Here is a 20887-nt window from a genome sequence, read left to right on the forward strand (position 1 = left end):
ATGACGGTAGTGGCCTACAAAAAGCGGATAGAGACATCACATTCCATCGGTACCAAAGGTATGCCGAAACATCGATAGGGACTACGACCTTCGAATTTTCGTTCGTTACCTCGGTCTTTCTGCTAACATTTAATCGTGCGTAGAGAGCCCACCCAAGGCTTGCCCATTGTAGTAATATTTAACGCTCGTTTGTGAAAATGTGGTTTGGGAAGATCCGGAAAACGTGAATAAAAAGGAAAAAGAAAAAAGTGGGACAAAAGCTCTATCGGGCCTGTTTGACTTCGAGTCATATAATACTTTGCCAACAATGTTCACGCACAGCCCGTAAAATAAGGTGTGAAGAAACCTGCGGCGAAGGGTTCGACATGGACGCATAAAAATGGGAAGCAATTGAAGTACCGTCAATATACTGCGCGCAATAAAATTGTCATCCGCATGCACCGACGTTATTAATCCACTATACATACGCCATAGATTACAAAAATTCTACAAGGCAAACAGTTCTAAAATATACCGTTTAGAATGACGAAATTCACGCGTTACAACATTTCTCGAGTTACACTAATTTTTTTTTGTCCTTTTTTTTCCTTTTCCACTGTTTATATCGAAGAAAATTGTATCTTACCATTCTGAAGAGGGCAGAATTTAAAAATTTCTCGACACGCGATATCAGCTGTCATTTATCTCAGCATTCACAGCGATGGGTTTCTTTCATCTCAGGAGGTGCGTTGAATTATTTGCTTGTGGTACGCGATCGACAGAAGCATTGAATATATTTCGACAAAGTACAAGAGGCCACGAGATAATCGGCATGCCACTATATTATGAATTTTGTGGCGATGTAGGACAGTCGGAAAAACCGGAGTTCAAAGGTTGGCAAAATAATTCACTTACACGAGCCAACGATATTTATACGCGACGTAAAAAAAAAAAAAAATCAACAAAAAACAAAACAAAAGGGTGTGGCACAACGCGATACATAAAATCTTGTTCTCAGTTACCGTCATTGTAATTATTAACAAGTCTGTATTAATATTATAATTGCTGCGTTCGATAATTATCCCATTACTTTCCGTATCTGGTTTATTAAATTTAACGAGATGAATTATGTTCTTAAATCGGTTATTTGGGGAGTATTAGTTATCTGTGATCATTCTTAACATCCGGTCTATGAATAATAAAGACGCACTTACTGATTATTTGCGTCAATATGCCAACAAAACTTTTTTTTATAAATGTAAATCAGGATATCCTCACGATAAGCTCTTGCGTACATTAACAGCATGGCTCCGAAAATATTGATATCTTGCGCACAATGACGTAAATTAATATGCGTTTCAATACCAAATATCGCGAACCTTAATTCGTTTGAGACTCGTAATTATTTTCAATTATATTTTAACTGAAAAATCATTAAGCACAGAGTATTATGAAACAATTGTACGGCCCGTAATTAAATCATTGTTGCGTTATATCGTAATCAGAAAGGCAATGAGTCGCTATAATCAAGGAATTTTTATCTGTGCTAATAAGAAGATCGAAGCGAGGTTTAAATATAACACGTTCTGTAGCAAATACGATGCTGGCATGCGTGCGTCACGCGTGCAATATTATTAAAAAGGCAGGAAATACATTCTCGACGTACTGATTCCGTTGCGTATCTTATTCTAGTTCCGGTCGAAATCGTTTGACTTTCGAATTGGATTTCGACTCTCGAAACTGCACTGTCGGTTTGACAACGAACCGATGCTCCGACGCTATTTTAGTTGGTCTCAAGTATATCGCAGCAAGTGAGGCGCATATCTAATGATTTTAAGTGCATCCGCGGCCGTGATTGCCAGACAGAGTTACGAAGAAATGTTTGCCCATAGCTAGATACGATCGACAGTAAACACTTCTTGATTTAAACAAAAGTTTAACAACTTTATTACATAAAATACTGCTCAATTCTTCTAATATCCAAGTACAAAGTTCAATATTCATACTGTTATATTACTTTTATTGAGCAAGTAATTTAAAGTCATGTTTTTCGCGTCCAACGATATCGAATTAAAAAAAAAAAAAAGAAAAAAAAATGTCTAAATAATTTCGTAATCGTGTAATAATTTTTGTAGATGTGCGAGCAAAATTTCGCAGATTTATTTGCATGCTGTTCAAATACAAATGTTCTTACGTATATTATAAATTAACTCAAATACTCTAGATAGATGTGAATCAACTCGCACTTCCTCCAGCCTTTGATTCACGCACGCCTTCGTCTCGTCTGGTTGTAACCGTCTGCTATTATTTTTAGCGCATGATCACTACGTGCGGAGACGAAAAGAAAGAGGGAGGGATCGTTTGTAAGACACGGTTCTAATGCCGGCCAAGTATATTAGGTCATCCCGCGGGCTTGGCTTGCATAATTATCGGCTCTTCTGTCACCAAAGGCCGAACCGCGTGTAACACCGTTGCGTTGCTCTTTTACCGCACCTTCAGCCGCGGCATTCATCAACATGGTATGCGTAAAATATTAACGGTGTGTACAGACGTTTCTACTAATGTTACTTGAAATTATTATGCATTAATTTGAAAGTTACTCTTTCGTTAATTAATTAAAACACTTAGTTAAACTACGACGTCTCAAGTCGAACGAATTACGGCAGAAAAATGATAAAAATTGGAATAAATAATATTGTCTACGAAAATAATTTTTTACACGATAAATCGTAGTAAGCGGCACATTATTAATTGATAAGCTCACGGATTGAAAGGTGTAGGAGTAATGACACGTATGAAAACTTCTAGCAACGATCATTGAACACTCTCTTGAACCGCGTAAGTTATGAGGAAAGTTTCTGTGCCATTCTGCGAGACATAACTACAATGTATTATAAGAAAGTCTCGCCAGGATTTTCCAATTATGTCACGACGCAGGTGTATGTTTCTATTAATAAAAATTTAAAAACCCCCGTGCAGAAAACACGGTATAAATAATTCATTTGGTTACGATTGCTAAACCAGCACTTGGCAATGCTAAAAAAATTATTAAGTATTAATATGATTTTTATGCGTATATTGCAATGATCTTACTGTATCATAATATCGAACTAGTACGTCGATGAGTAAGATAAATTTACTCGCGAAGCTTTCTTTGAATCATGGAAAAAGGGTGGAAAACCGGCTGAGTCGTGCCTATCGAAGCTTTAGTAGCTTTTTGCCTGTAGAACGACGGCAGTATTCTCTCGTGTGTTATAGTGTTAAACACGGATTTTACTACTGTAATTTTTTTTTTTTTTAATTCGGAAACTCATGCATGCACATACAAAGTTTAATTTCTTTCACTATCAACACAGTTCTTGAATATCGAATGACTTGAGTTCAGTTACTCGCTCAAATATGCGCATAATAAATTGCGGTTTGTGACAATTAATGTCATCTAAACGATGTTCTTATTTTCGCGCTTCTTTCTAAGAAAGCAATCTTATAGATTAATTTTGTGTGGCAGTTGATGTGCTACTACCGGACGCAATACCCGCCGAAGGCATAATGAAACTATTTCGTGAGAATTCTTTGAAGTACGTTAATCAATAAAATATTTCGTTTTTTAAACAAGCTCGATCGTTTATAAAATAAATAATTTACACGCAAGCACGTAATTTTTTTTTCTTAAGTAACTGAGGTAAAAAAATTTTACGAAATTAATGCAAAAAATGTAAATACGAAATTATTACACGAGTGCATACACGTATTAAATGAAATACGTAAAGTACAACAACCTATCCGCGATATTTTTCTAACTGTGTAAGACGATGAAAGGCAATCGATTAACGTAGATGCGTAGTGAATATTGCGTGTGCACCAACGATATTGTTGCTTCTCACAGTGAATCGAAGAAGAAATCATCAGCATCAAGGCAAACGACTCACGAGGAAAATTAAATGAACAATACGCGGCTCGCGTACTCCCTAATCGTTGAAGCTTGACTTTGATGTCACGGTAATACACATATACACATACAGCATATTTTTATGCGCGTCTCGTATTGTTTTAGCGAATCTTTTCATCATCTGATACGCCAGTTTCGCCGGTTACCGATAATTTTAATCAACATTATTTCGTCTTGGTCTACGAGACTATTTTGTCCCTGTTAAAAAGCGCTGCTCATTAAAATCCTATTAAATAATAAAATTAATTGTAACTGATCGCGTCGTTATCACATATGTGGCCTTTACGCAAAGTTTGACGTCAGTGCGGTGTTACTTGTGACGGATATTACGCGACAGATCGTTTCGCGTCACAGAGATTCACGTAAAATATAATATATGTTAATTCAATACGTAATGAAATGCAGATAATTTTCAGCGGATTCGTCGAGTGTGACGCTTTCAGTGGGCGCCGGCCTACGGCATAAGATTTTATAACCGTAACACTGACCACCCACGTTATTTGACGTTACGAATCCTATACGTCATAAAGTTTCTCAGATCTCAAGAAATATCTTGTTGACCCTATCGCGTAACATTTCTCGTCGTGAGAATGTCAGTTAGTTAATTCGGTAACGGATGTAACGCTAAGTCGATTCGTTGTCGAAACAGGATGTATCAATGTACCGTAGGAATTTAATATCAAAGATAAGGCACAATGTATTGAGTTATCATAAACTGAACGGAGTTCGCATCGGTTTCACCGTCTATCGTGACGTAATACATCTCGTGGGGAAGTTTAAATACATAATCGTAAGTATTTAACTTCGATACGCGTTTAAGTGAACATATAAATAGCCGAAGTTTAAGTAACAAACAACAGATCAGTGAGGAAATATTTTAATATAATTTTTTTTTTTAATTCTTTTATTGCGAAAAACTTTGAGAAATAATTAACAAAGAATTAAAGTATATTCGGATGTATTGCGTCCCGTTAAACAATTATAAAAGATAATTTGAAAATATTCGATTAACTTACCTGAATCTTGGACGGAACTCGACCGGCAAAGTTAGGCCTGCAACAGAAAAAGATAGAAATAAACGATTTTTGAAGTTTTGCAATAGATAAAAAAAAAATTTATTTATTACAAAGTATGAGCACTTTTAATTGAGATTTGTGAAAATTAATGCAAGTGACACTTGCGACGTATTATCAGAACGGAGGAGAGAAAAATAAATTTTGTAGATTAATTTTATATAGACCAGTCGCTATCGAACTATCGTCGAAGAGATTATCCGACGATATTTAATACAAAGCTTTACTGCACCGACTACGTTGCGCTGAGCAGGATATTCTCTTGGAATATCCTCCGTATATTTATCCTACGGTCGACTTCGTTAGTCCGTAAGTCAGATTTACCGCTGCTGTAATAGTTGCTCGGCGGAAGAAAAAAAGCAGTCATCCTTCAAGTATGCGGGTATTGTTTCTTAATAACATGCTTTGAATCATGCTCGCTTGGTAGACGACTCTTCGAGATGCATCGCATTCGATTGTTGTGCCGCGTAATATATTTACGTTACATCGATGTCGTAGCAAAGGTCAGCTTGCTTTTGTGCAATTTCATGTCGCGTTTAAAAAAAAAAAAAAAAAAAAAAGCAGTAAGTACACATGTGCACTGTGTTTAATACTATATTATTCATCTTAATTAATTATATTAATTATACGTCTACGTGTCGCTTTTTTATACATTAAAGAAAATGTAAATTTTTAAAAACAATGAACTTATTCATGTTAATGAAGTATTGCATTACGCGGTGCAAAGTGCAAGAACATATCAAATAGCTAAGAACTTGTCGATAATATTATCTTGCTTTTTATTTGAAAGCGGAAGAGATGAAGTATATTGCTTTCGGTCGCGCTAATTTTTCTCACGCGGGCAAGGCCAAGTGGAACGATATGGACAATGCAATGGACTTTATCAGCTTCGCAGATGAATCGCACCTGTTGCAGCGACTTCTCTGTAATCGCCATAGATTTCTTCACAGTTGAGGGCCAGTTGTGCTTGCAATGTAAGCAGCGGGCGTAAGTGTATCGTTTACACTGACACCGCATACTAAGAACCGAGTTTCTTCTCGGACCGTCCAACGTATTTTAACTTACAATGTGTCTTGAACGAACTAATGCTCAATTTTCTTTTTTACAACATAATCCAGAGAAATGTAATATACGATAAATGCGTATTTATCGGCAATATACTTAAGTCGGAGCTTGCTTTCATATATTTTAGAGATGAAAAGAACCGGTGGGACGCGCGCATGGAATACGTATGCACAAGTTGCGGTTATATGACGGCACGTGGTCAAAGCAGCCGGTGCCTATCCAACACCAACACCACGTATACATTTGTCGCTCGCGTCGGTATGTAGGAGATTATTTCCTCCGAATGATTCATCATCGCTGGTGCCCTTCAGGGTCGGCGGAGCTTCGCTTGGGGTCGGTAGATCGCACGATATCGTCTTACCCTTTCAGCGTGCACTGCACCTGTGTAATTCGCATCTCAGCTGCTATCGCGCACGTCTGTGCGGGATATGCACCGCGCCCGTTGGTCGCTTCATCTTTTACTTTTGATAACCGTTTCTACTCTATCTCCTGCGAGTATTCATTTCTTTTGATAAAGTTCGTGATAAGCCCTAGGGATTCGTCACCGTCAACAACGCATGCCTTCGACCTCCTACGTTCATTCATGGCTTTCATTCAGGAGTATCGATTAGCTTAGCAATACTACAGTTAGACATTTATATCAACCGTTTCGCATTGAGGTTCTAAACTGTATTTTTTTGTTTTATATTTTTATTTTTTATCCAATATTGCAATCTCTTTTGGTCTTTAAAAAAAATATATATTTATAATATATATTATTTTTATTTTTTAGTTATTAATATTTTATATAAATTTTATTTTTAAATATACATGTGTATATTTCAGTAAGAATTTATAAATAAAATTTAGTACGCTTTTATGCTTACTTAATGATATATTATCTCACTGAACGAACTTGCATTATACAATCTTAGCGATTAATAATTTATCTTTAATTACATTATGAATACTTCGGCTCTACTGTAGAGTTTATTATCATCAAAGATCACTTTACGGGACGATCCGTCAGCTATCCATTTCGATACAAAATGCAAACAGAAGTGAGAGATTGCATACCATCGATAGTCATGCGATGTATTCAAGCCGTTCATTCACGTATCCCGCGTTCATGTGACCTCTTTGCCGCGAGTATTCTTTCGTTATTTGAATAAATATGCATTCTCAGATGAAGATAGTTATTTTTCAGCCTATTTGTTATCAATTTTTACAATACAAACCACTTATAGAATTAAAACAAAATAAAGTTTTTAAATTAAAAAAAAAAAAAAATCATTGATTAATCTTTAAATTTTTGGGGAGGAAAAAAAATATTACAGAAACAAAACGCTGAAAAATTAGGTTGCTTTTATAAAAGCATGTTTTTCGAAGCTTATACTATTTTTCTGAAGCAAGTGTTGTATATTCAGTTAAGAAGCTATGGTATTTCCGGAATGTATATTGGGTGGGCGCAATTTTTGTAAGGCACCCATTTGCTTCGTCATACACGCGATCTTCGAAAGCATATTTGTAAGAGGATTGAGCGCGCATAGGATCGTCGAGACTGTTCGTTGAATCATCGCGACTCGATTCCAAGAATGCTCCATTCATCTCGGAGCAATGTCTTCGCAAAGGACGCGTAAACCGAAGGTCTTGCGGAATCGACGAACCTGCTTGCGGAAGATACACATTCTGACCCCATTCCGCACGCGGTCGTGGCTTTGAGGACGCGTCTTTCCGAATAACTGCACAACAATTTTCACGAACACATTACATAAAGTGGGCGCTTGATAAGATTAAAATATCAAATTCTCGATAAAGTTTTTGACGGCACCGTCAGTTACGATTAATTAACAACTCATATTAAATAACGTAAATAAAAACGTATTTTTGTAATAAAAATCTAATTTACAAAGAATCCTTACAACGTCATTAATTTACATGAATTTATTTGCACGCACGGGAGAAAAAAAAAATCTCAAATAAAAATTACGCACGTTGAAACGCTTACGTTACTCGATATACAATTCTGTTGGACATATATTTGTGCATTGTATAACAAAGTTTATGGGTTTCCCCTCCGCGTACGTTAACTCATTCATTGCTTATGCTGACGCAGTCAGTACTATTCTTGTAAATTGGCTAGACACTTTTGCGCTGTTTCGTAGATTCTCTATTCATTAGGGTTTGGGTAAAATCAATTACGTGTCGTAGTATATTCCACAGTAAGTGCATATTCAACACGGGCTTGTTGCATGTAACGTTTCTGTGAATTTCTACCTGCGTCACTGATTTGGAGAGTTCCCAACGATTCGGGGAGTTACGCGGCTTGCTTAAGCGATCACATAAGATACAACACACAATCAAACGCTGAAGATCATTGGGGTCTGGGTGGTATTCGCCCTGGGATACGGCTCGTGCTCTGAATCACTGCGGATGAATTCTTTCGGCGTTGGTGGTAAAAGCCACCGACGTGTTGGACCACCTTCCGATCATTTAGTCACAACGATTTGGCCTGTCATTTGAGAATCTTACGCAAGGTTCAATCCTGTTACAACACGCCTCGCTTTACAATCGTCGCGCCGACTCTTATGTAAATTCTTTTCTCGCTCGTGCAATCCGTACGTTCCGTTATTCCCCAAATATAGAATTTCTTCATTGCAAAATGTTGCAAAATGTTGCAAATTGAAAATATCTATTATCCACGTTGCTTAAAACGTTTAACGGGTATAGTAAAAAAATTACGTGTTATATAAAATTGATGTTTAGATATCGGCGTTGTTTCTTAAATATGTGTCTTGCGTCTGAAGAAACACGTTTTATTCGCAATCGCACGATCTCGTGCGACTGTTTATGCATATCGTTACAATACATCGGAAAGCCTCTTTTTATGCTTATTATTCATAAAGGGGAAGCACACTACGTAATATGCATATATGACAGGTGATCAGTCTTTGCGTAAGATGTCCAGACGACCGAAGCACAATTATCATTCACCTGATTCACCTCTCGGCACTTCAAATACGTCGCTCGCTGCGTCTCGATCCGAGTACCGGAGATCATTTTCGCGGAACTTACCTTCGGACTTTTGATCGAGGCCATTAGAGGAATTTTACAACGGCTGAGCAGAGCCGTTCGCAATTTCTGGATCAATAATTACCGTGCCGAAGGCGAAACGAATGCGGCAAGAGACAACACGCGTCATTTTACAGCAGGGTACACAAAGCGACAGTTTTTTCATTTTCTTTTAAATTGGTTTCAGAAAAGATGTAAATGGTTAGCATGCGATTTTCACACTCGACGTGTCAAACGTGAACCGTCGGGGCTTTCTAGTCTTCGGGTTGACAGGTACACACAGTTTTGTACGAGTAAACGGTCAGTGACGCGTGACGATACCGACCTTAGCATACCGGCTCGCGTGGCAAATTAGCATACCAGTATCGTTATTTTCACGCGACCGTAAAGTTCGCTGCAAACGAACGTGCGCAAGCTCACGTTCCGCTTAAGACTTGCGAAGATATTTTAGGAAAGAAAAAAAATTGCGATCGATCTCGGACAACATTGAGTTACCTTACGTACGCTTGAATGTATGGAATATCTGTACATTTATCTTTTAAATTAAAAAAATTAAATAAAATAAAATAAGAATAAAAATACGTCGACAAATTTTTCCGAAATTCTTATTTTTTTTTGCAATACGTGCGGTATATCCGTTATTAAAAGAGAAGCATTACATAAATCGAGACACTACACTTGTATAATTTACAAAAAAAAATTTTAATAACTTTCTGCTGAATTAATGTAATATTATCAAACGATTTAAGATAATATTCAGATAAATAAATTGAGGACTTCACATATAAGAAGTAAAATTCGAATTTTATACCAATAAAATAATAACAATAAGATGCAATAATAATTATCAATAGTTTTAATTTCGTACTATCATCATGGCAACGTCGTATTTAGAAAATTAATTATTAAATTCATGATCGCACCGTATTGTATGATTAGAAGCAATGTACAGTCGGAGGGTCGCAGGTAAACTCGATTGCTGAGTCATTTCGCAACTCCGAGAAATGTACGAGAGAAGTTTCCCAGTAACCAGATCATCCGCCTCTTAAATCGAAAATATTAAATGCAATCAAGTGATTGTGGCTTATCATCGTCGTCATTATGTTATCACGATACGAAAGATCAGGCAGAAAATATAACTTCGCGGGAACAAATAGAAACGTCGTTAGATGCCGTTTTCGCAGTGCGCGGCAGAAGGCTTTGGATCAGAAGGCTTCGATCCGAAGTCTTTGATCGGAAGGTACTCTTTAAACGGATTTTAATTAAATGTCTCAGCTACCTTCCTTCTCTACCTGAGTTCCCTTTCTGCTCGTGCACATCTCACCTTGCTCATGCATGTTCGCACATGTTACGACCTGTTCTTCCGCATAGCCGAGGCAAATGAATGGCCGTCTGTATTTCGAAAATCCAAGACGTTTAATCCTTTATTTTCTACCTTCAGCTTTATCCTTTCTCTTTCTTTCTTCTACTACGCGTTCCTGTAACGGTATCGTCTACGACCGGCGTATCATCCGCGTACGTATCTTCGCGCGAGATACGTGCAACGGTCACACGCATCGATCTTTACTGTCCAAATAGTAGCGCACCGCTATAAATCCGCGGCCTTGTAACTTCCGTGCAAACGCGCGCGACGGCGCAAAAGTTGGATCCCACGTTGAATTAAATCGTTATGTTAACGGCGTCCGTGACGTAGAGTACGTTATCTCGCGGTACTGACCTGTTTTTCGTAACGATCCGCGCCGGGACAAGAATTAATGCTTCCTAGGTCAGTTTCTGTGACCTTAATCCAATTTTATTGTTAGTTGAATTTTATTCTTGCTCGATCACGAACGTAGAATATTATCAGTACATGAGAATGCACTTGCACGTGTACGATCGCGGAGTGAAATGCAGATTCGAAGTCATCGCATTGTAAGCGGTCGCGTGCTATTCATACATTTCGATCTAATCATTTCGCTGGTCTAAAGTCTAAACATTGTGTAAGGATTTACATGATCACATTAAGCATTTGGATCCTACTAATTTAGAGATGGTGTCTTGTTTTTTGCATAAAATATTTAGAATTTTAATTATAATAAAATATAAATGTAATTTATCGCGCTAGATATATATTAAAAAAAAAAATTAAAAGAAAATAAAATATATAATTAATTTTTTTTTTTTTTTTCTTAGTTTAGCTTAAATGTAATTCAATATCGATGTTACAGCTTTAAGGTTCAACCAACTCAGCTGTCGCCCTCGTATTTAATGCGATCGTTCAAGTAGCACATATTAGTATCATAGATATGATTTATTTCAGCTGCAAACTAAATCGGCAGTCAATAAAAATGCTTTCCTGCCGCTACAGGAAAGACATAAAAGTACGATCTTGCGCGGTACATACTCGCGTGACGAGCAAAGAGAATACTAAGCGGCGCTCAAGCCCGTGAGTTGTATGAATCAGTCGTAAGCAAGTGTAACGACCGAGTGACGTCAAGAAGATTGCACAACGAAGCGCTGGTAATCCCAACCGTTAACTTGCCTGATCGATTCCTCGATCTCCCGACGAAAGTGATCGGGAAAGCGGATCAGGGTTTGGTATGCAGAATTTATTGCTCAGATTCATCATCCCTTTCAAACATTTTCGTAGATTAGTACAAGCCACTGAATAGACGAGTCCTAGCTCGATCTATGACGAATCTCATAAGGTAAAAACTTTATCAAAGCAAATTTAATTGATTAAAATAATAATTGTTAATCAAATCGTATTGCATTAATATTTTTGATTTTTTATTAAAATTTAATCGCCGATGCAACGAAGTTGCTCTTTAATACAAATTGTTATTTAAGCATTTCTGAGAAATAAATTTGGGTCGTCAGCAAGATGAAGTCATTCGATCACTTTAGAAGTAGGTTTTATAATTCAAGATTCGTTCGGGTATCGCGTGAAGTCCCGTAAGGGGAATTAAGATCGTTTATAAGAATCGTTCTTTGATTCCAATAAACGAACGTCAGTTTCTGATATCTCGATGTTTCCTGTTCGCGAAGTCGGAAGTTTCCTACTAGAATGATAAAACATTCATGTATCAATCATAAATTACCGTCTTGCCTCCCACGTTTCCCCAGTAAGATTCAAATGCAAAATTTTCTACGGCCAGAATCCTCTATAGGGGATATCGTACTAAGCGATAAGAAAATTGTTCTGACGTCATTACAAGATCCGCCTTCGTGCTGATTGCGTCGTTGCACTTGGCTCACTCGGCGAGAAAGCGAACGGAGATAGTCACGAAATGAGTGAAAGTACAGCGAAAATAAAATCAATACGAATTATTAACTTCCGAAATCCGTGTTCTATAATTAGAAATAACGTTTCAAACGTTTCAACGTGAAATGTGTTCAATTTTGTGTATTTAAATACTTTATTTTATGATAATTATATTAAACAGTCATATGAATATTGATAAAGCAAAATATATAACGGCTTTACATAACATTTTATTTAAAAAAAAATATATATATATATAATAATTTAAAAAAAAATAGAACTTGACACGCGACCAAAGTACGAAGATTCTTATGACGTCTTAGAAGGTAATCTAAAGTTGTGTCACTTCCGCAAATGTTCGAAGAACTTCGGAAGATTTTGCTTCATGTGTCACACGTCAAAAATTCCTTCGGGATATTTAAATATACGTTCACCGCAATGGAATACAACAACATTATTCACCCGTTTACGTAATTAGAATTATCTGTGTAACGCGGAATCATTAGTCTTAATTGATCTTACTAAGCCCACTGAGATTAAATAGCTGTAACATAAAGGCGTTAAAGCAAACCGGCAACCTCCGACTGTAGATCGGAAAATTACTAAATTTGTAAACTTTGCTTTTTTTTTATTATTATTATTCAAAAAGTTATTGTCACTTAATTTCTTTAGTTATCATTTCAGTCTGTTTTTAATTTTCACGTTTAAGTTACGTATTAACTACGTCATTTCTGACGTCTCAACTGATGTGATAGCTGTACAGCAAACGTCATTTTAACAAACTTACGCGTAATATTTAAGAATGTTTTTTTTTTTATTGTACATGTACGTCATGAGACTAAATAAAATTTTTCTAATAAAAAACGCTATCTTTATTATTAATGTAATTAATTATAGTTTACATAAATTATATCACAATAAAATCTTTGCTAAACGTTAGGTCATAGGATTAAAGCGAATAAGCGCCGGATCATATTGACCACTGCAGTCGTTAAAATTATATAACATGGTATACCTAACAAAATGAGCGATATGATATAACACGCTATTAATTTTATCAATAGAACCACGGGCATTTTTATCATCTTAAACAATGTCAACTCTCAAAAGAAGCTTCGTACACATAATTAACGTCACCGGTTAAATTAACTATGATTCATTTATTAATATCGTTGCATTTTTCAAGAACAAGAATGTGAAAGATACTCGATACTTCAAAGTCCTTTTATTTTGAGGAGCGGGAGCGAAGGGGGAACATAATATGATTTTCAATATCGCAGCTACGTCTTACGTTTTGAAAGCGGTAAAAGCTCACGGCGGGTTGAAGAAGCCCGGTGATTATTTATCTCCCGACACCGGGCGGTCTCTCCTAACGTACCGTCAAACGAAACTGGACGCACTTACAGATGTAATCGCGGTTATCTCATCGGATGGCACTCTCGCCGGTGGCGCGAAAGCACCGTGCATATCCGCCGTACGGCCGGTATCGCGTCACGCGCTCGGCAAATGTACACGCGGAAAGTTTAAACGCGTGTGCGCCGCACGCGTACGAGAACGGGCGGCGAGGAGGCGCATATTTCGCACGTGTACGCACTTTCCCGCACACGAGAGTACGCGCGAGTGTGCGGCGCGCCCGCGAATCGCTCTTTCCTTCTGTTAGCGAAGACCGGCGGCCTTGGCCTCGTGACCATGAGCGCCGGTTGATTATATTAGCGCGAGAACGGCTGCCACGGTATTCCATACTTCCCTTTACATGTAGATTCGCTATCGTGAACTTTCGTGCACTTGACGGGTGACGCCGCCACGAATGAAGTTGAACCGGTCCGGCGAAGCGTCGGATAAAAGAAGCCCTTAAAAGAACGTCGCGATCGAATTTCTCGTTAATTAACGCCAATAATTAATTCACCGATATGAAAAAGACGCGGTGAAGGAGTGATTGTGAGGTATGGATTTTGACAGCTTAAGAAATACGCACGTACAGAAAGTAGTTACTTTCTGTTAGAGAAATATTGTTCATTATATTCTTTTAGGAGAAAAATTGTATATCTTTGTATTTGATACGTTGGCTTTTATCAGTATGTGCCGCACGTGTATGGAATATTTTTATAAGAACAAGAAATTCTACAAAAAGATGCAATATAAATTGTAATGATACATAATTGACTATTTTTTTTTTCTGTTTTTTTTTTTTTAATATAATTACGGAGCAATAAACCATTTATAAGCTCGATTAAGATCAACGTTCATTATAATTAAATCAGTTAATTGCATAAGTTAGACATTAGCCATGCAAATTTTTCCATTGCAAGTCTCCCGAGAATTTATCTCATTATCGACTATGAAAATCGCTCAATTTACGAGAGAAATATAATACTCAAATAGGAAGAGAAAAAGATGTTTAAAAGTATCGCATTAAATGTATCGTAATAAGTGATAATGAGTTATACATCGCTTGCAACGCGGATGAATAATTCCCTCGATTTAGCACTAAAAATACACGCGTTTGGTAATAAGCGGTATGCGACGATCGGAAGGAAAGGAGATCCGTCATTCACGTAGGTGGCGATTAGCATGACACGATCGCAGGATCGTAATGTCAGGCCGCACGTAAAAATTAGGATGAAGCAGGTACAAATCGAGAGCGGCTGGAACTCAAACGCTGGCTGCATGAGTCACATTTGCGAGCCGTGACTCATGAGAAAATCGCCAGCGGAATCCGTGAAAACGTGAAACTAATCGCGCATCGACAAGTATACGCGTAATATGTACAAACTGTGGAGGAAGCTACACGAGCACAAACTTATACTTCGCTCCTCGTTGCGACGTGTTACGCTGAGCACGAAACGTTTCAGCTTCGTGACAAATTGACGGCTAGGAAAGTATCTAGGTTACTCGGGACATTAAAAGTGTTGCCGGGAACAATAAAAGTACGGAAGATTTTCTAAATATGTGGAAGGAGAAAAAAAAAGAAAAAAAAACTTTGCGATGATATCACAACCAATTTCATTAAGTAATGGTAGCGAGACGAGTACGCCATTACACGGATCATTTTCTCGGCGCAAGGTCTTCGGATGATTGTTATTTGTATTTTGCAACGGTTTACGCAAACCGTTTCATCACGGAAAAAAAGCCTGCGATGGAGACGATAATGATTTGTTTCGCACTTTACACGAGCGTGATGTAGGTACATAAGGTGAATAATTTCACTTGCACGCTACGGATGTTCAGGTATTTATGTGGCGCGTAAATATCAAATTCTGCATGAATCACGTGAACATTCATTCATATATCATTAATCATACGTCAGGTAGATTTAAGTGTATTATCAATATAATTTATTCACTGATAAAGCGCAATTATTATTTTACTTTATAATTTTTGACGTGTGCGTATTACGTCAAAGAAATGCGTGAGTAAAGGATATAAAGAATACATTTTTTATTCTTTTTGTTAAGGCTATATTGCAACAGATATGTAAATTTATCAAAATTAACGATTGATTCTTTTCTTTCTGCATCACTTGTGTGTGTGTGTGGGTTTTTTTTTTTTTAAGTACAATATATTTTTTTTTATTTATGCAAAAGTACAGAAAAATTAATTAAATTTTTACGACAGCTGTAATCTTTTAAAATTAATAAAGTTTTAACAAGTAATTGAAAATGCTTTTATAAATATTAACGCATTAATGCATAGATCAGTAGATAGAACGAGGATCTTTGCAATCCAGAACGATTGGGTCATCGCGCAAAACGCTTGCCTTCAATTCTTAGCTGCTGCAAGTTTTACATACGTTACGAAGATTCGTCACTTTAATATCTCGCGGAGCTTATGTTTTTTAAACATGAAATAAACAAATAGATTTTTTTTTCACGATTATTGCAAGACCTGATAAAAATTCAGAACGACTTCTCTTACGATTTCTCGGTACGTTTTCGTAGAATAAAACAATAAATAATAATTTACATTGTCTGTGAAATTAGGAATTGTACGATAATCACTTTTGCGGCTAATTAATTATTATGCAATAGCATATATCTTTTTGCAATATCAACGGAGACATCTGTAGAAGAAATGATTAACCCGCTTGCACGCCCACGCAGGAATAGTGAGTCAGATTTTATGCCAGAAGATCACGCGTATTAGCATAAATAGAAAACGCTCGTGTGTGCGCGTATTTTCTGCATGTGTGTAAATTACATTATAGCAAACTTTTTTACCGATTGACAGACTCTTCTCTATCAACAGTGGAGAAAACGCGGTGCGCCATAAATTGTGCAAGGATGCGCACGTAAAAAGGTGTAAAGGTATATCGATTAGCATTTCCGTTAAGTATTAAAATCATTAGGCGATTTTATTTTTTACATATCGCCGCGATATAAGATAAATTTCGGCCAAAAGTTCCATTTCATTTAAAAACGAGCCTATCCCGATAGCATCGAACGTGTTATCGTACATTTTTAATAATTAATAAACATATATTGATTTTTTTACCTTGTTCTAAAATAATTGGTACACTAATCGGCGGTCTTAAATGTTGTACTGGTGTTAATCAATATATTGTGATAAAAAAAATATCGCACTGTTCACTACTCGGAAGAAAAGAAGATGTGAGCGCGAATAAACACGTCCTTACGGCGCCAACACGACGGGCTAACTGTATGACAGAGCTTCAGAGCGGGCACGAGTTATCGATTTTAGTATTACTGTAGACCTCCGGAATAATCTGTTCCAATTACCGGTCACGATATTATTTGCTATTACTATTACTTATTAAATTTTGATAATGCAATTTGTGGTAAGTGATTAAAATCTCTGATACGTTCAGATTCTCCTTGTAATCGTAAAAAAAAAACCGGAGATTCAATAAAATAAAGTAGTATCTTTTTTTTTTTCTTTCTTTCTTTCTTTTCGTAAGAAAATTAGAGTTATATTTCGATACTTGACATTAAAGAGATATAATAATAAAATGGTTTCTCACCTAATTATTTCTAATAATAGTTTTTCAGAAATAAAAATTTAGTAAAAAACGTAAGAGAAGTATGTTCCGCTTCAGCTGATACATTTTTTTATATGTATAAATATCAAGAAAGCAATTAAAGAGCTTGGAATTATTTATAGAAATAACGTTTTATAGATATTTTTATATATATTTGTCTTGCTATGCTTTGTCAATAACCTGTAAAGCTATTCTTTTCTTGTCTTTAAATATATACCATAATTAATTGACGCACGTATCTGGTTTAAGCACTTTTATTTGCCCGCACAATGCAATTACACACGCTCTGTTAGAGAAAGTATTTTAGTTGCAGAATCTTTTTTTGTCGTGCGCGTTAAAAATAGACGATATAAATGCGGAATTAGTTTCGGATGATAAAAGTCACAGCCGGAACAGAGGATGCTTTTTTATTTTATTCCACGTAATAACGCTCATGTTTTTAGAGAATATAAAGTGGTGAGCCGCAGACATAAGCGCCATTAGAATATCCCTACGAATATCGAGGAGAAACAAAGTCGGAAGTGAAACGATCAAAGAACGAGCACACGAAAATAAATCAATAATACTGACGACGATGGAAGTTAATCATATACAGATCAGTTTCCATCATATATTTTTTCCGCTGCTGGCTTTCGCTTGCATAATGACTTTATGTAAAAGATATAACTCGAGTATAATTATATTTGCACATATGGTTTACCTAACAGACTTTATCGTACAACAATAGGCTGTTAAATAATCAAATTAACCGCATGGACTCCGTAATAAGCAGCTCAGTTGCATGTCAATTTAAATCACAACCATACATATGATCGACAGCGCGCAGAAGTGTGCGTGATACGTATTCAATTAAAATTCCAAAAAACCTTACTTTTTACTTCTTCCTCCTCTTTCTCCGTCCTGCCTTCTGCCTCTCTTCTCTTCTCCTGCGTGGCTTACGTTCCGTGTAGTCCACCTTGAAGCCAGCGGGCTATCTTCATCCGACTAAAGCGAGTTTTCTCGTACGGAGTTTGGAATCTTCCACAACGATACGCCGCGGACAGGAAGCAACCCGACGAACGTGAACGCACTGCGACTTTGCGGCGCAGACCCGAGGAATTCTTCACGCGGCTGGTATCTCTTCAAGGACGGAATAACGGTGTCACCAGCGCGAATGACACCGTCGCGGCGCGGCGGGCCCACGAGAATGCCTTCTTTACCTTGACCAACACCTTAAGATTATTCCCGGGCGGATCTTTTGATATTGGAAAGCGCGGTACGTACGTCGCCAAGGCAAAACGATGCGCCGAACTTCTCCTCTCGCGTAAACGCAAGGTGACGTTAATCAGGAAGCCCGCGACTAAGCGAACGAAACGATCGTGGCGAGGAATAGACTGCTGCGAGAGGCCGTGGAGAACAACTCGGTTGAATATCAGTCTAGCGTCGGTATTAGTACGAACGTGTAGGTGCCTTCTCCGCGCTAGTATGTAGATATGTGAGTTCGACATAGACTCGTGGTGGGGTCTTCGCACACGTTCCTTCTCTTTCTTCCTTTCTTTCTCTCTTCATCCATCTTTTTCCGTCGTGCATATGAACAATCTTCACATACATGGAAAGTAGCGTGCTGGCACATGTACGAGCCCACGCAATAACGTGCGCACGCTACTTTGGAGAAGTGCAGACAGTATACAGTATAAAGGCGCTAAGTTTCTGGCAGTCTTAGTAAGATAACATTGAACATATTGGTGGACTGAAAAAGAGTTAAAAAAAATAAAATAAAATAAAAAGAGACCCTTCCATTTGCTTCAGTTTGGCACTTTGGCAACGCTTGTAATGTTACATAAAAATAAATGCTCCGTTTAATCTTTATTCGCTGTATCATAAATGTTGATAATGTTATCTGAATGACTCGAATTCTGAAAATAGCAAATACATTGTTTTTATACCTTGCAATAAAATGAATGTGCAGGCGAAGCTACAGTTGCATAGAAAATGATGGTTATATATTAAGATTTACGTAATAGCTACTAATCAGATGCTATTTACTAACCGGTCTGAAAACATCTATGAAATACATAAAACTTCCTTTATATTAACATTAATTTTTATAATTAGTCACATTAAAAATTGTAAGTCGCATTTTGCTACACGTCAGATGTACAAAATGCATTTAATAAACATTTTGTTGTGTTTAACATATTTGTAAAATATAATTAGAAATTAAATATTTGTCATTGATTTATAAAGAAAAATTACGTATAAATATAATTAAATCTTTGTAGATACGTAAAATTATAAAGATAAAATACGAATATTAAAATTCTATGATTTTATTACAATCAATATCGATCTATCATTGCGAAGAAAATTTTAAATAGTTTGTACAAACAATTTAATGGTCCATACACACTTAAATTTAGAATCCCACGAATTTAACTTCTGATAGCTGCTTTCGTACATGCCTATTGCGTAGATCTAAAATTAAACGTTCGCCATTTTCGAGCATACAAATCATACTAGAATATGCTACGAAACGTTGAAGTGCGAAATTCTGAAGTTCTAGAACGAGGCTTCTCGGTTGATTAAAAAAAAAAAAAACCCAGTAGAATACGATATATTTTTTATCAGTTAAATGAAAAAGATTAAAGAAAATCTTTAACCGGAAATTAATTTTACGTAAGTGTGTTTCGAAAAAATTTTCCATCCTATTGAATTTAATTGTTAGCAGCGAGAAAATTATAAGACGTACATTTTCTTAAACCTATCGACGAAGTAGAAACACAAACTGCGCATTTTATACCGCTTGAATTATTGATATTGAACATCTTTTTTTCTTCAACGCTGCCGATTGCAATCGCACGTGCAGCATAGATCCAAGTTTATCTGTCGATCATTATCGGAAAATGCACGCGCTGCGCGTGCATAATTTATTTAGCGCCACTCGGAACCGCCTGAGCTATCCGTCGAAAGGTAGTCCAGTTGGTTTTGGTTCGTTCAGTTCCGTCACTTCGTAGAAAAGCTACGAGGTCGTAACAAGATCCCGAGAAGCGATTTCTATGAATTTTCATGATTTGCTAGAATTGACGGTAGTTTACGCGGAAGCAATTCACGTTTTCCACGAGTCCGTTCTCGGGCAACAGCGAGAGATATTCCATGAGGAGGTACACCTTGCCCTAGAAAAACCAGTTATGGCATATTATTCTATATCTGCATGTATGTACGCTACGCAATATGCATATGCAACGTGTAATGACTATGTTACGTGTCACAATATCTTACCATATTATCTTCACCAGTTACGTTGCTTTAGCGTGTCGTTTTATTACTTTATATGATAATTTATACGCGTAGAAAATTTTTTACGCCGACAAAAATACAATTTTATATACATTTCGGTATAATTTCTTGCTTCATATCTTGTTAATAAATTTCAATAGCATATTTAATATATTCCATCAATCGAGAGTAAAAGATTTTTTTTCTATTTTTTTTTTTTAATATGTACATTTTATTTATAAAAAATGTAACACATTTTCGTATATTAAGATATT

The 20887-nt window shown here is 36.7% G+C and overlaps 1 long non-coding RNA gene across 1 annotated transcript; it reads right to left on the minus strand.

Moving 5' to 3' along the window:
• Nucleotides 1-1646: 1646 nt before the first annotated feature.
• On the minus strand, nucleotides 1647-20110 carry LOC139113497 (uncharacterized). The gene is made up of 2 exons (XR_011547702.1): nucleotides 18229-20110; nucleotides 1647-4981 (listed from the first exon to the last, which is right to left on the minus strand). It is a non-coding gene; the product is annotated as an uncharacterized lncRNA (long non-coding RNA).
• Nucleotides 20111-20887: the final 777 nt, after the last annotated feature.

Source organism: Cardiocondyla obscurior, linkage group LG02 (assembly GCF_019399895.1).
Source record: "Cardiocondyla obscurior isolate alpha-2009 linkage group LG02, Cobs3.1, whole genome shotgun sequence".
Lineage (NCBI taxonomy): Eukaryota > Metazoa > Arthropoda > Insecta > Hymenoptera > Formicidae > Cardiocondyla > Cardiocondyla obscurior.